The sequence below is a fragment of the Bos indicus x Bos taurus genome, chromosome 23, assembly GCF_003369695.1.
Source record: "Bos indicus x Bos taurus breed Angus x Brahman F1 hybrid chromosome 23, Bos_hybrid_MaternalHap_v2.0, whole genome shotgun sequence".
Taxonomy (NCBI): domain Eukaryota; kingdom Metazoa; phylum Chordata; class Mammalia; order Artiodactyla; family Bovidae; genus Bos; species Bos indicus x Bos taurus.
The window spans coordinates 2077173-2095056 of record NC_040098.1 but is presented as its reverse complement, the minus strand read 5'-3'; positions in this window follow the sequence as shown (position 1 = coordinate 2095056).

Below are 17884 nucleotides of genomic sequence, written 5' to 3'. Positions count from 1 at the left end.
AAAACCACAATCACAGTAAACTAACCAAACTGATCACATGGACCACAGCTTTGTTTAACTCAATGAAATTATCAGCCATGCCATGTAAGAACACCCAAGATGGATGGGTCATGATGGAGAGTTCTGGCAAAATGTGGCCCACTGGAGAAGTGGCAAACCAGTGTTCTTGCCTTGAGAACCCCATGAACGGAATGAAAAGACAAAAAGACAGGACACTGAAAGACGAACTCCCCAGGTCAGCAGGTGCCCAACATGCTACTGGAGATCAGTGGAGAAATAACTTCAGAAAAAATGAAGAGATAGAGCCAAAGCAAAAACAACACCAAGTTGTGGATGTGACTGGTGACAGAAGCAAACCCCAATGTTGTAAAGAGCAATATTGCATAGGAATCTGGAATGATAGGTCCATGAATCAAGGCAAATTTGAAGAGATCAAACAGGAGATGGCAAGAGTGAATGTCGACATTTTAGAAATCAGCAAACTAAAATGGACTGGAATGGGTGAATTTAATTCAGATGACTATTATATCTACTACAGTGGGCAAGAATCCCTTAGAAGAAATGGAGTAGCCATCATAGTCAACAAAAGAGTCTGAAATTCAGTACTTGGATACAATCTCAAAAACGACAGAATGATCTCTGTTTCCAAGCATACTATTCAATATCACGGTAATCCAAGTCTGTGCCCCGACCAGTAATGCTGAAGCCAAAGTTGAACTGTTCTATGAAGACCTACAAAACCTTCTAGAACTAAGTCTAAAGATGTTCTTTTCATTATAGGAGACTGAAAATCAAAAGTAGGAAGTCAAGAAACACCTGGAGTAACAGGCAAATTTGGCCTTGGATTACAGAATGAAGCAGAGCAAAGGCTAATAGAGTTCTGCCAAGCGAACACACTGGTCATAGCGAACACCCTCTTCCAACAACACAAGAGAAGACTATACACATGGACATCACCAGATGGTCAATACCGAAATCAGATTTGCCAGTAATAACACTTCAGATCCTTTGATGAGAGAAGGGGGTGAAATATTATATCAATGAATAAACATCTTTCTAGATTTGATATTATATAAAAGCAGACCACATCTTAGTTACTTTTGCCTTAATGAATTAAATATACACTAATTGGACTGAACGTAATGTAAAGTTTTCAACATCAATTAAATGGAACATGTTCCAGAAAGAATTTTTATTAAAAAAAAGAAGGAAATTTGGATTTTGCTATGCAAATTACTGCAGGGTTAGCAAGCTCGAAGATATTGTGTGTTCTGTTCCAGATCCATTATAGTAAAGCGACTTTTGTAAAAAAGCAAGTTACATAAATTTTTTGGTTTCTCAGTGCATATAAAAGTTGTTTTTATACCATATTATAGACTCTTAAGTATGCAATATCTCTACGTCCAAAAATATACATACCTTAATTTAAAAACACCTTATTGCTTTAAAATGCTAACCATCATCTTTAGCAAATCATCATCTTTTGGCTGGTGGAAGGTTTTCCCTCAGTGTTGACTGATGAGAGTGGTTTAGTCTCTAAGTCATGTCCAGCTCTTGCAAACCCATGAACTGTAGCCAACTGATCAGAGTGGTGGTTGCTAAAGGATGGGATGGCAATTTCTTAGTGAGGCAACAGTGAAGTTTGGAACATCAATTGACTCTTTCATTCTTGAGTGATTTCTCTGTAATCTGCAATGTTGTGTGGTAGCATTTTATCCACAGAAGATCTTCTTTCAAAATTGGAGTCAATCCTCTCAAATACTGCTGTTGCTTTATTAACCAAGTTTATGTAATATTTTTTCTTGCAACTTTTTTGTAATTATTTCTTGTAATTTCAGTAATCTTCACATAAGTAGAGACCATTTCAAGATACCAGTTTTATTGCTCATCCATAAGAAGCAACCCCTTATCAATTAAATCTTTATCATGAGATGGCAGCAATTCAGTCACATCTTCAGGCTCCTCTTCTAATTCTAGTTCTCTTGCTATTTCCACCATGTCTGGTGTTACCTTCTCCACTGAAGTCTTGAATCTTTCAAAATCATGCATGAGGATTGGAATCATCTTCTTCCAAACTCCTGTCCATGTTGGTATTCTGACCTTCTTCCATGAATCATACATGTTTTTCATGGCATCCAGAATAATTAATTATTTCTAGAATTTCAATTAACTTTGCCCAAATCCATCAAAGGAGTCATTATCTATGACAGCTATAGCATTGCAAAATGTATTTCTTAAATAATAAGACCTGAAAGACAAAAACTGCTCATTGATCCACTGGTTAAGGATTGGATGTTGTGTTATTAAACAAGGAAAACAACATGAATCTCATTGCACATCTCTATCAGAGTTCTGGGGTGACCAGGTGTATTTTCCATGAGCAGTAACCATTTTAAAGCATTCTTTTTCTCTGAGGAGTAGGTCTCAACAGCGAGCTCAAAAATTCAGTAAACCATGTTGTAAACACATGTTCTGTCATCAAATTTTGTTCTACTTATGGAGAACAGGCAGGGTAGATTTAGAATATTCAGAATAATAAATGAGTCTTGTCTTCACCTTAAAGTCACCTGCTGAATCACCACCTAACAAGAAAGTCAGCCTGTCATTTGAAGCTTTGAAGACTGGCACTGACTTCTCTTCTCCAGCTATGAAAGTCCTAAATTGACATCTTCCAACAGATGGCTGTTTTGTCTATATTGAAATCTGTTGTTTATTGCAGCCACCTTCACAAATTACCTTACCTAAATCCTCTGGACAACATGCTGCAGCTTCTACATGAACACTTACTGCTTCATCTTGCACTTTTTACATTATGGAGATGTCTTCTTTCCTTAAACCACATGAACCAACTCTGTTGTCTTCAGACTTTTCTTCTATAGCTTTCTCACATCTCTCAGCCTCCACAGAATTGACGGGAGTTAGGATCTTGCTCTGGATTAGGCTTTGGACTAAGGGAATGCTGGGGTCATTTGATCTTCCATCCAGAGACTAAATCTTTCTCCGTATCAGCAATAAAGTTGTTTCACCTTCTTCTAATTTATTTGTTCACTTGTGTAGTAGCACTTTGTATTTCCTTTATGAACTTTTCCTTTGCATTCACAGCTTGGTTAACTGTTTGGTATAGGCCTAGCTTTCAGCTATCTTGGGTTTTGACATACCTTCCTCATTGAGCTTAATCATTGCTAGCTTTTGATCTAAAATGAGAAAATGTGAGTCCTCCGTTCACTTGAACATTTGGAGGCCATTGCAGGGTTATTGTTTGGCCTAATTTCAATATTGTATCTCAAGCAATAGGGAGGTCTAAGGAGAGGGAGAAAGATGGGGGAATTGCCAATTGGTGGAGCATTCAGAACACACACAACATTCCTTAAGCTCACTGGGTTAGGGGTGTGGTTCATGATGTCCCAAACCAATTAGACTAGCAATATCAAACATCACTGATCACAGAGCATCATAACAAATATAATAATAATGAAAAAGTTTTAAATATTGCAAAAATTACCATAATCTGAACAAATACAAAGTGAGCAAATGTTGTTGGAAAAATGATATGAAACAACTTGATTTAGGGAGGGTTCCCCAAAACCTTCACTTTGTTAAAAAAAAAAAAAAGGAATATCTGAAAATCAAACAAAATGAGTTATGGCTGTATGAAAAGTAAAAATCACTTGAGTAATGAATCATTTTGTATGTTTCATGTTTTGTTGGACACGTATTTCAAATTATGGAAGAATTGAAACTTGAAAGAGCAAGGAAAACTTTTGGATACAATAAAACATTATCAAAGCAAACATTTATTTTATGAAGAATCAAAGGGCTATATAAACCTAGTTAATTTTGCTTGACTATTACTAGTTTTGGCTAATGATTGGGAAATTAGTAGAGAGAAAATACCCCAAACTTAAGAAATATCAAAATGAGAAAGATGCACAGTTTACATAATTGAATGTTCCAAACACATTTAATAGCAGGACATTTGCCTAGAGGGCAATATTCTTTATAAAATGATACTTAAATAAATATATGCTTTTTTATTCATTTCTTATGTCATTGTAAGTCATTCACCTATGTGTTTTTCAAATATTTAAAATTGTATCACAGCTTTAACAGTTTCCAGACACTGATTCAAACCAATCAAATTCAAACAATATTTACCAGGTGCTTAAGGTAAAATGGTCTCTATTCTAACCACTGCCACACAGACATAACAGCAGCCTCTATCTTAAGAAAGACAGCTGACATAGACACTTATAAAAGAGTATGATGAATCAGTGGTGGGCTATAAATGGTGGTTAGGGAGGAAAGACTAAGAAAACACTGGAAATCTGAGCAGTTAGAAAAGAGGGGAGAAGCTGGAAGAAATAGAAATTCAAGCAGAGGGGGAAAAAAAAACATGATTAGAAGCAGAGGGCAACATGAATCAGCTAGAATAGGCACCACTGATACCATGACATTCCAGGTTTGCTGAAGCACTCAATTCAGCACCAAGGAAGGACCAGTATTTATAATGTCTTAGAATATGGTAACTAAAATCATGGTTGTTTTTTCTTTTGAATTAAATATCTTTTTAAAAATGTGATATTTGGCAAAACTAATACAATTTTGTCAAGTTTAAGAATAAAATAAAAGTTTAAAAAATGTGACTTTTTGGGAGAACAGTCATTAATAAGTATAATAAATAGCAGCATATTAAATAGACATGTGCAGTATAGCCTAATATAGTATAGAATAACACATGCAAATGTAACATAATATGCATAGCATCATATTATATGCCATAATTTATACTATATAATAACATTTGTTGAAGGCTTATGTACCAGACATTGCACCAAGTACTCTCTATCCAATTTTATCTTCAAAAAATCATTTGAATTGCATAGTATTACCAGCCCCATTTTACAGAGTGAGGAAATAAAAATAAAGAAATAAACTTACTTGTCCAAATTCTTACTGATACAATGTATTGGAACCCAGATTATTTTAGGTACCTTCTGTGAACACTTGATCTTTCTCTTCACCACTCTGAGGTAATAATTAACCTTTCACTAATTAAATTTTCAAGCAAAGAACTTTTTAAGAGATGAGTTTTCAGTTCTAAGAAATTGCTTGTGATTTGCTTTGTCTTCAGAATGACATGGAATTTTTTATGGGAAAACTAGTAACCCCATTTGTCATTGATTTCCCTTGAGGAAGAATTATTTGCTTCCCAAAGCTTTTTAACTCTCTAACCCAATTTTTTACCACTTAACTACCACTATCCATCCAGTCACACATGAATAGATCACCATTATCATATTTTAAAAAAAATTTTCTGTCTTCTTTCTTTGAATTGGCAAGTTTCTCTCCAAAAGTGGACACACATTTTCTGCTTTTTGAAGACTATCGATTATACACCTAGTCCAAAAACAACATCAGTACTTACTCTTAACCTTGATTAAACTAAAGTTCTATTCTGAAACTACCTTGTATTATATTTCTCCCTTGAGCATAGACAAAATTAGTGTTAATTTGCACTGTCCTTAATTTGTTTTTCTAACTTTAGAAACTTTGAATTATATTTCTGAGATTTAAAATAAGAACTATATCAACAGCTTAAGCAACTTCTCTTTGATTTGTTATAATTAAATCCCACACACTCCCACCCAAAATTCTTCCTTTCTTTTCTCAACCTCTCTCCATTGAATCAAAAACACTTACTGTGTGTGAGATATTTACCTTATGCTGTAGGCTTATATTATTTTATAAGGTACTTTTGTTTTGAAACTTAAGAGAATTTTACTTCTATTAACATGAAAAATTATGATTTTTAAAAAATGTTTGACATAAACAATGTGGTATAAAATGAAATCCCAGTTAAGCTTAAAACTAGTCATTTTCCACTTACCCCTCATCCAAATCCTTAATGTCTGATGTCATTAACGTTAATTACATAGCTATTTTAATCAGGGACTCATTTATAAATGTTAGTGTGAAAAAAATAATCACTGGAAGAACGCACTAAAATGAAAATTGTCTGGTTCCTACACAGGATGCTGGGGTGGGATACAAGAACATCTGTAACAAACTTCACTATAAAATACTAATGAAAAGGAGTCTTTAGGCTACATTTAAGAATCACTGTGTCAGACAGATGCTACAAAACATTCAAACTCATACAGCTGTACTTTTGCTAAGGAAATTCTTTTACACATCTTCCCTGGAAGCTCACATAACTTATGTATTTTTAAATATGTATTGGGATGAAAAAGTACATTTAGTAAGATACATCTATTGTAAGAATACAACTCAAGATTTTTTACTGAATTCATTAAATTGTGGTAATCATTATTACCATCAGACTTTAGGATATACCCATTACTTCAAAAGCTTCCTTATGCTCTTTGGAGTCTGCTACTTGCTTTCTGTCTCAATGTCTTTCCTTTTTCTTTACATTTCATGTAAATGTAATCATTCACTGTGTGATTTTTCTTGGTCTGGTTTCTTTGATTTAACAAAATGATTTGAGACCTATCCATGTTATATCATGTATCAGTGGTTTGTTCCTTTTCACTGACCAATATTAGTCCTTTGTGCAGATTTACTATATTTTAAAAGTAAATTATTTCAATAGACAGGTATTTTAATCATTTCAAGTTTTTGGAAATTATAAATATGATGATCTATGTATGAACCTATATGGACATTATGTTTTCATTTTTCTTATGTACCTTCACATAATTCATTTTTAAAACTAGCTATCAAACATTCAAAATTTTTATTTTCATAATTGAAATGATGTTAAAATATTTTATTCAGCAATCAGTTTATTTAAATATGATTTTTATGCTGCATTAAATATACAGCATATAAATCATGTTTCAAATCAGTAGTCTTCTAATTCAAATTTCATGTTTCTCACTTTCTTAAGCCACAGAATTTTAATGTTTTTACTAAGTACATTGTTACTGAATCAAGACTTCCCAAATCCCATTGCAGTTAGATGTGGCCATATGATTAAGTACCAGCCAGAATTGTGACTAGACATGCTGTTAGGAATTTGGGGGAAGCTGCTTTGGTCATGTTTACGTAAGCTTGGAGGGACAACTAACCGCAAATATGACTTTTACGTTCCTTTCAGTCTTCAGTGATAATAAAATTTCAGCAGCAGCCTGGGCTATAAGGTAATGTAGAAGACAGAAGCCTTGTGTCTGGATAGAATGAGAATGGGAGGTGGGTCCCTGCCAAGTTGAAGGGAGCAGTCCATAAGAACACTCTCACTTCCAACACCAGTTTCAAATGCAGAGGTCTCCAAGACCACTGTTTGGTTCAATAATTTGCCAGAGTGACTCATAAACCTCACTGAAAGCTCATGGTTATGATATATTATAGTTAAAGTAAACAGATTAAAATCAACCAAGGAAAGAGGCACATAGAAAGAGCCCAGGCAAATTCAAATGCCTGGGCTTTCAGCTGCCAGTATTCTGTCTTCTTCTGATGGAGGTGTAGACTACCACCTGTGATGTGTGACAAGATGAATGGGGTAGTCCAGCCAGGAAGTTTACCAGAGCCTTTATGTCAGGATATTAACAGGAAGTGGATGATGCAAACCTTGTTAAACACCCATGTGGCTGACTTCAGACCCCAATTCCTTTGGAAATCCTTTGACAGCATATCACCCAAAGCTTCTAAATCACTGTGTTCATACCTGGCCTGACCCCAGGCCCCTAAATAAAATTACCTTTTTATTTGTGTATTACAAAGCTCTCAGTCTAAATCACATTCTCACATACAACTAGTCCAAGGCCCTGAGACAAACAAAGTCATTTTTATTAGACAGAGTACTCTGACCACTTAGAAATTACCTCTCAGGAGCCAAAGAAGTAACTCATACCTTTCCCCGCTGCTGCTACTGCTGCTAAGTCGCTTCAGTTGTGTCCAATTCTGTGCGACCCCATAGATGGCAACCTATGAGGCTCCCCTATCCCTGGGATTCTCCAGGCAAGAACACTGGAGTGGGTTGCCATTGCCTTTCCCTAGGTTAGGCCAAATTCTTTACTACAGATACTATCTCCTACAGAGACTTTACTCTGATGTTAGCATAAAACCACCATATATATTTGGACTCCTCATCTCCAGGCTCTCTCAGCATGAGAGATTTTCATCTTATTTATGCCACGTTCAACCAAGAGAAAGTTTTGAAATGGCCCTGGTGGTTTGTATGTCTTGAAGAATTGTCACTATGTTTCTCAAATTACCAACCACAGTGAAAGATGCTACAGAACTTTTCCCCACCTTTTGGATGATCAAGAGATTAAATAACTGAATGAGCTATAATTTCAGACTAAGAATGAGAATACTGATCTATAGTAAATTTCTGGTACAAAAGATGGCATAAAGGATGAGGGAATTTGCATGCAACAGAAATTTGATGATAGCATTTGGCAAAATACTGGTTTATATGTATCAGTTATAAGAAATCTTCAAGCAGGCTGCCCAGAGTTAATTAAATTGCTCTGGTATATAAGCAAAGACTCTGATTTATTTAAGCTTCTTGTTCCACTTTCCAAGACATGTGCACTTTGTCTCAATGATTCAAGCTGATTGATCAATCTTCAGAAACTGGTTCAATGTCTGAGGCACAGAAAAGTGAAAAGGGCAGAGAACAAAAGACACATGCTAGTTAATGCTTTCTTTATTAGAGAAACTGTTCCCAGAATTTTGTTCTCAGTAGATACGTGTTTGCAACGTGTTGCACATAGCAAAATCCCAGATGCACCACTAATTTCAAGACAGTCTGGAGATGCAAGAATTTTCACTTGTCATATTGCCCTAAACAAAGCCTGCAGAAAAAAGATAATTAGGAAACAAGGAAGGTCTGTCTTAAGAAAAGGCAGAGGGTAGACGTAGAATCTTGTTTTAGTGAATCTACAAGATTGTCAAATAGAAACAATTTTTCATGGTGTCATTTATTTATATACTGTTTCTATACATTTTGATGACATTATGAGTCAAATATGAAGTGAACTCAGCCAGCTCAGTACTACTTCACCAAAAAATGTGTTATTTTTCTTACTATCTTATGAAGGTATAAAATAAAAAGAAAATGATCCAGAAATATTTTTAGCCCTCTCATGGAACATATTTTGCCAATGCAAGTTGAGATATCAATGATATAAATGTAGAGTCTAATATTATATTAAATTTATGCTTTTTAATCTTTATTTCAAACAAGCTGTTTCTGATATCAAAATAGATCTTTACTCCCAATATTTCATAACTAAAACTTAGAACAAATATGTAAAAAAATTGGGTTTGTTTATATATCACTTTTATTATTAATAATACTATAACAGAATTTATATGATCATTAATAAAATTTCAATTTTGAACTTACAGAATAAATTGAGATGAAATAAAAGCAGAAAAGTCACAATATATATTATATGATATTCCGCTCCGCAATTTTAACATCTAAAATTTTTCCTCTAAAATCAACTGATGTCAGGTTTGTCTTTTACTTTTTTTGGGGGGGGCGGGGCAGGGGGGAACACGTGTACGCCCGTGGCGGATTCATGTTGATGTGTGGCAGAACCAATACATATTGTAAAGTAAAGAAAAAGATTTGTCTTTTATATGAAGGTCTTTCCATTTGTAAGCATAATGTAACTTTCATGGTTATTAAATAGTAGAATCTTTTTATTAAATAAAAAATTTTAACCACTGAATTTTTTCAAAACATTTATGTCAAAAATGTTTCTTAAAATTGTGACAGTACAGTTAATATAAGTAAATATTATTTTCTTTTTAAAGCAAATTTTTATTTGGTGATAATTTTAAACTTCATAAAAGTAGCAAAAAATTAGGTGCTATATACAGTTGCGTCCACTGACTCCCATTTTAACATCTTACTTTTCTGTGATCCTTTTGTTAGAGCTAAGAAACCATATTTGCATGCTAAGTTGCTTCAGTCATGTCCGAAATTTTGTGATACTAAGTACTGACACCCACAAGGCTCCTCTGTCCATAACTTTCTCCAGGCAAGAATAATGGAGAGGGTTGCCACGCCTTTCTTCAGGGGATTTTTCCAGCTCAGGGATCAAACTGGGTCTCTTAATGTCTTCTTCATTGGCAGGCAGGGTTTTACCACCTGGGAAGCCCAAGAAACCATATTGGTACATTACTATTAAATAAACTCTTTTACCAATTGTTTCATTAATGTCCTGTTTCTTTTCCAAGATTAAATTCAAGATACTGCAGTGCATTTAATTGTTATATCTCTGGTCTGTCACTTTTTCTCTCTTGATGTGGTTTTCAAGTTCACAGCAGTTTGAAGATCCGTATCCAGGTGTCCTGTGGAATGTCCCCCAATACGGGTTTGTCTGATGTTCCTACACTTTGCCTGGGGTTATAGTCTTTTGGTAAAGAATAGCACAGATGTGAGGCTTTTTTCTTTGTCACATCGCCTTGGTGATACGTGGCATCCTCACTGCAACCCTCGTGGGGCCGGGTTTCATAACCGGGTCCAGGTAGGCTCTTCCCTTTCCTTTCTCAATTTTTGAAAGTGAATCAGTAAGTCCATCACACCCTCCTTGAGGGGAGTATATTTACACATGGTTTTGAATTCTTCTGTAAGAAGGATTTATATTTTCTTTCCCCTTTATTTATTCAATGTAAATATGATCTTGAGGGCAAATTTTCTTTCATATTATATATTATACAATATGTCAAGTTTAAAATATTACATGATGTATTAGCCAAGGTTTTCCAGGGAAACAGAACCAATAAGATACAAATATACCTATGTACATATGCTTGTGTACATACATACATATACATAATGAGAGAGCATTAATTTAAATAATAGGCTCTGGTGGTTATGTGGGCCAGCAAGTTTGAAACAGGGCTGCCAGGAGGCTTTAAGTTCTTGAGCAATAGTTGATGCTACATCCTTAAGGTGGAATTTCATCTTTAGGAAACCATAGTTCTTAACTTTTAAAAGCTTTCAACTGATTAGATGAAGCCCACCCACATTGTCCAGAATAATTTTCTTTACTTGGGGTCAGGTGATTGTAGATGTTAACCATGCTTGCAAAATACCTTCACAGCAACACTCAGTGTGTAATTCTGTAGCTGGGTCCTATGCCAACATGACACACAAAATTAATCATCACACGTGAGCAATAGGTGAAATTCATGTTTACAGAAAGAATGACGCTGGTGCTAGTTTTCATGTTTTTTCCCTCATAAAGTAAGTTTAAATTAACTTCATTTCCTATCATTTGTCTTTTTACACAAACAGATAAACCAATCAGAGAAAACATGTTTAAAAGCTATACATCTGGGCAAACAAATTTGGATCATTTCTGAGAAAGAAAAAAAAACTTATTTTTAACTATTACATCAAAGGCAGAAACAGCTGCTCTCTCTTAGCCTAAGTCCATCCACATCAGAGCCTGAGAGAGATGCATGTGTGTGGTTTATAGGGATATAATCTTAGCAGGAAGAGTGAGGGGTATGTGAGTAGAAGGGAGCAGATGAAGATCCAGGTGCATTTGCCTTGGGGTGGCCGATGACTAGAGTGAGAGGTGGTTAATCCCACAGGACCATCTGGAGGATCCTATATTCTGAGTGCTTCAGAATTGACTTCTACTGCCCGATAGTTTAGGGTGGTCATGCTGGTCATTGCCCTGGGCAGTTTCTAGGGGCTAAGCAGGAGGTGAGAGTGTCTGTGTGGACCCAGTCTGGGGGTTGCCAGAATGGGTTTGCAAGAAGCCAGACACACTCCTGGGTTTTGTGGTCATAGTCAAAAAACTTGTCCCCTCCATCCCTCTAGTTCAGTGTTAGTAGAACACCTGTATCATTAAAAATAATGGGGAGGGAGGTGGGAGAGGGGTTCAGGAGGGGGAACACATGTACACCCATGGCTGATTCATGTCAATGTATGGCAAAAACCACTACAATATTGTAAAGTAATTAGCCTCCACTTTAAATAAATAAATTTTAAAGATGAAAAGGAGAAGAAAAATCTCTTCAGTATCTCACAAGCAACACAACCACTTCCTGATTAGCTCTGGTTGACTTTTAGATACAGAACAGACACTGGTTGGAGAGATTTATTTTTCAAATGAAACATTTGCTCTAGACATTTAAAGATTCATTATTTCAGCCAAAAGCATGGCTGACCTGTTGAGTCTCCTGTCTCTAGGGTCTCTCTCCTCCAATACCTACCGCATCTTCTGTTTATTCCATTTGTCTTGAACAAATTGATGCATTTTACTATAGTGGTTTTGATAACATTAGAACAAATTTTAAGCCCTAACATGCTGCTTTCAGAATTTGGATAATTCCCAGAACTTATTTATCAACTTGTAGTGTTCCTCTCTTTAAGCCATAAAGTATTAATTTTATTTGTCTGATATCCTTGTTGATAATTTCCATGGTCTATTGAATTACAGGACCCCAATGTCATACAATTTCAAAATCATTTGCTATGGGGAGGGAAGTTCAGGATGGGGAACACGTGTACACCCGTGGCAGATGCATGTTGATGTATGGCAAAACCAACAATATTGTAAAGTAAAAAATAATAATAATAAAATAATAAATTAAAAATTAATTTCTTTCTATTGACTTGATATGTTACCTGTGAGATCATGAACATGTCCTGCGTATGTATTTTCTTTTTTTGTTGTTCTTTTTACAACGTTTTTGATCTATTTATGTTTAACTGAAGAATAATTGTTTTATAGTATTCCATTCAGATCAGATCAGTCGCTCAGTCATGTCTGACTCTTTGAGACCCCAAGAATCGCAGCATGCCAGGCCGCCCTGTCCATCACCAACTCCCGGAGTTGACTCAGACTCACGCCCGTCGAGTCAGTGATGCCTTCCAGCCATCCCACCCTCTGTCTTCCCCTTCTCCTCCTGCCCCCAATCCCTCCCAGCATCAGAGTCTTTTCCAATGAGTAAACTCTTCCCATGAGGTGGCCAAAATATTGGAGTTTCAGCTTTAGCATCATTCCTTCCAAAGTGAGAAAGTAATGTCTCTGCTTTTGAATATGCTATCTAGGTTGGTCATAACTTTCCTTCCAAGGAGCAAGCATCTTTTAATTTCATGGCTGCAGTCACCATCTGCAGTGATTTTGGAGCCCAGAAAAATAAAATCTGACACTGTTTCCACTGTTTCCCCATCTATTTCCCATGAAGTGGTGGGACTGGATGCCATGATCTTCATTTTCTGAATGTTGAGCTTTAAACCAACTTTTTCACTCTCCACTTTCACTTTCATCAAGAGGCTTTTTAGTTCCTCTTCACTTTCTGCCATAAGGGCGGTGTCATCTGCATATCTGAGGTTATTGATATTTCTCCCGGCAATCTTGATTCCAGCCTGTGTTTCTTCCAGTCCAGCATTCCTCATGATGTACTCTGCATATAAGTTAAATAAACAGGGTGACAATATACAGCCTTGAGGAACTCCTTTTCTTATTTGGAACCAGTCTGTTGTTTCATGTCCAGTTCTAACTGTTGCTTCCTGACCTGCATACAGATTTCTCAAGAGGCAGATCAGGTAGTATGGTATTCCCATCTCTTTCAGAATTTTCCACAGTTTATTGTGATGTACACAGTCAAAGGCTTTGGCATAGTCAATAAAGCAGAAATAGATGCTTTTCTGGAACTCTCTTTTTCCATGATCCAGCGGATGTGGGCTATTTGATCTCTGGTTCCTCTGCCTTTTCTAAAACCAGCTTGACCATCAGGAAGTTCATGATTCACGTATTGCTGAAGCCTGGCTTAGAGAATTTTGAGCATTACTTTACTAGCGTGTGAGATGAGTGCAATTGTACGGTAGCTTAAGCATTCTTTGGCATTGCCTTTCTTTGGGATTGGAATGAAAACTGATCTTTTCCAGTCCTGTGGCCACTGCTGAGATTTCCAAATTTGCTGGCATATTGAGTGCAGCACTTTCACAGCATCATCTTTCAGGATTTGGAATAGCTCAACTGGAGTTCCATCACCTCCACTAGCTTTGTTTGTAGTGATGTTTTCTAAGGCCCACTTGACTTCACATTCCAGGATGTCTGGCTCTAGGTCAGTGATCACACCATCGTGATTATCTGGGTCGTGAAGATCTTTTTTTGTACAGTTTTTCTGTGTGTTCTTGCCATCTCTTCTTAATATCTTCTGCTTCTGTTAGATCCATACCCTTTCTGTCCTTTATCGAGCCCATCTTTGCATGAAATGTTCCTTTGGTATCTCTGATTGTCTTGAAGGGATCCCTAGTCTTTCCCATTCTGTTGTTTTCCTCTATTTCTTTGCATTAATTGCTGAAGAAGGCTTTTTTATCTCTCCTTGCTATTCTTTGGAACTCTGCATTCAGTTGTTTATATCTTGCCTTTTCTCCTTTGCTTTTCTCTTCTCTTCTTTTCACAGCCATTTGTAAGGCCTCCCCAGACAGCCATTTTGCTTTTTTGCATTTCTTTTCCATGGGGATGGTCTTGATCCCTGTCTCCTGTACAATGTCATGAACCTCATTCCATAGCTCATCAGGTACTCTGTCTATCAGATCTATGCCCTTAAATCTATTTCTCACTTCCACTGTATAATCATAAGGGATTTGATTTAGGTCATAACTGAATGGTCTAGTGGTTTTCCCTACTTTATTCCATTTAAGTCTGAATTTGGCAATAAGGAGTTTATGATCTGAGCCACAGTCAGCTCCTGGTCTTGTTTTTGCTGACTGTATAGAGCTTCTCCATCTTTGGCTGCAAAGAATATAATCAATCTGATTTCAGTGTTGATCATCTGGTGATGTCCATGTATATAGTCTTCTCTTGTGTTGTTGGAAGTGGGTGTTTGCTATGACCGGTGCATTTTCTTGGCAAAACTCTATTAGTCTTTTCCCTGCTTCATTCGTATTCCAAGGCCAAATTTGCCTGTTACTCCAGGTGTTTCTTGACTTCCTACTTTTGCATTCCAGTCCTCTATAATGAAAATGACATCTTTTTTGGGTGTTAGTTCTAAAAGGTGTTAGTTCCAAGGAGTAAGTGTCTTTTAATTTCATGGCTGCAATCACCATCTGCAGTGATTTTGGAGCCCAGAAAAATAAAGTCTGACACTGTTTCCACTGTTTCCCCATCTATTTCCCATGAAGTGATGGGACCGGATGCCATGATCTTCATTTTCTGAATGTTGAGCTTTAAGCCAACTCTTTCACTCTCCTCTTTCACTTTCATCAAGAGGCTTTTGAGTTCCTCTTCACTTTCTGCCATAAGGGTGGTGTCATCTGCATATCTGAGGTTATTGATATTTCTCCCGGCAATCTTGATTCCAGCCTGTGTTTCTTCCAGTCCAGCATTTCTCATGATGTACTCTGCATATAAGTTAAATAAACAGGGTGACCATATACAGCCTTGATGTACTCCTTTTCCTATTTGGAACCAATGTTTTTCCATATCCAGTTCTAACTGTTGCTTCCTGACCTGCATACAAATTTCTCAAGAGGCAGATCAGGTGCTCTGGTGTTCCCATCTCTTTCAGAATTTTCCACAATTTATTGTGATCCACACAGTCAAAGGCTTTGGCATTTCTACCAAACATCAACATGAATCAGCCATAGATTTGCCCATGACCCCTACCATTCTTTTTAATTAAAGAAATTTAGAATTTCAACAAATACTTTAACAATGTTAAATACTTTAGCAAATGTTTTCTCTGGAAAATAATACTATAAATGAAAGAGTCCAACACACACACACACACACACACACACACACACACATATATATATATGTGTGTGTGTGTATATATATATATATATATATATATATATATATATATATATATATATAATTAGGAAGAAATGACAATTACAATGAGGAGGCTTGGGTCAGTTTTAAACATACTGGATAAGAAAGCTGTGGTACATGTACACAATGGAGTATTACTCAGCCATTAAAAAGAATACATTTGAATCAGTTCTAATGAGGTAGATGAAACTGGAGCCTATTATACAGAGTGAAGTAAGCCAGAAAGAAAAACACCAATACAGTATTCTAATGCATATATATGGAATTTAGAAAGATGGTAACAATAACCCTGTATACAAGACAGCAAAAGAGACACAGATGTATAGAACAGTCTTTTGGACTCTGTGGGAGAGGGAGAGAGTGGGATGATTTGGGAGAATGGCATTGAAACATGTATAATATCATATATGAAATGAGTCACCAGTCCAGGTTCGATGCATGATACTGGATGCTTGGGGCTGGTGCACTGGGACAACCCAAAGGGATGGTATGGGGAGGGAGGAGGGAGGAGGGTTCAAGATGGGGAACATGTGTATACTTGTGGTGGATTCATGTTGATATATGGCAAAACCAGTACAATATTGTAAAGTTAAAAAACAAAATTAAAAAAAAGAAAGAAAACATACTGCAAAAATATAAACTCAAGTTATGTACCTTTTTTATTTGTCCATCTCTTGTCAAGTGGGAAATATTTTCTTTGATGTATTTATAATTATGTTTTCAGAAGCATATTTTTCTGGAACTCTCTGGTTCTCATCAAAATAACTGCAAATGTTTCAGGGAATGGTCGGTATTGAAGAAAATTGTCTGATTAACAATGGTCAGAAAATCCTCTGTGATCAGCCACATGCCTTTGTACTAAGTACAACAATTCACATCCACTACTTCCCCATCCTCACAAAGATTCAATCAACAGATTAGGACACCCAGTCGAGCCCAGTGACCTTGTTTGTCCAGGAGCCTGAGTTAATGATAGGAGTAAAGTTTTGTCAGGCTTCCCTGGTGGTTCAGTGGTAAAGAATCTGCCTGAAGTGCAGGAGACCAGGTTTGATCCCTGGTTTGGCAAGATCCCCTGGAGGAAGGCATGGCAACCCACACCAGTACTCTTGCCTGGAGAATTCCACGGACAGAGGAGCCTGGCGGGCTACAGTCCATAGGGTCTCACAGAGACAGACAGAACTGAAGCAACTAAACAGTAGCAGCAGCAAAGTTTTGGCATCTCCATAATAAATGTGACAAACCTAATTTTGGAAACTTCCAGAGACTGGCACACCCTAAAGATATTTTCTATTTAAGCCTGATACACATAAACTTCTCCACTTTACTGCTTTGTGCATTTCTCATATCAGGGCTTCCAAGCTTTATCACCTTGACAAGAACTTCTGTAACTTTCTCAAAGCCTCAAGTCTCTCTTAATAGAGACACACTTTGCCCTCTTTCTTCTGTAACCTCACTGGAGAGTGTATTCTCCTGAACCTCCCTGCTGACCATCACCACCAGGCCATCTCCATTTCATTTCTCACAGTGTGTTTGGAGTTCTTCTGTCTCACCTGTAAGCTTAATTGCTTTCTTTTCCTGTTTCTATTTGTTCATACACAGAAAAAAAACATGCTTAAAAACATCTGATTCTTTGATTTATGCCATTTTGAAACTGATGCTATTTAAAGATTTTTACTCTTTTAAGGATTGGATCAGTGGTGAGGAGACTGAGCCTCTCAAGATACCTATGGTCCCAGGTGCATGGAGCTAAGGGCTGAGGTTGGGGAGACCTGAACTAGGAAAAACAATAAAAACAAAGTGGAATTTAGACTGTAGAGAGAGGAAAGGGTGTTTTAGATTGGGGAGACAGAATGGGCAGGGGAGGATTGGTCTTGATGACATAGGAAGTAGATGGTCTCCTGGGCTGAATAGGTGGAGTTTGTCAAGCAGAATAAAGTGGAACTTTGTTTTCCCTGACACTCCAAGAATAAAGGAGCTGAACTCTGCTGGAATAAAGATATAAGATGACCACATCTGTCACTCCTGAGGTCAAGAGAACTTCCCCAAATGTACATGCCCAGGAAGGTTCCTTGGGAGTCAGAAGCAAAGGGGTCACC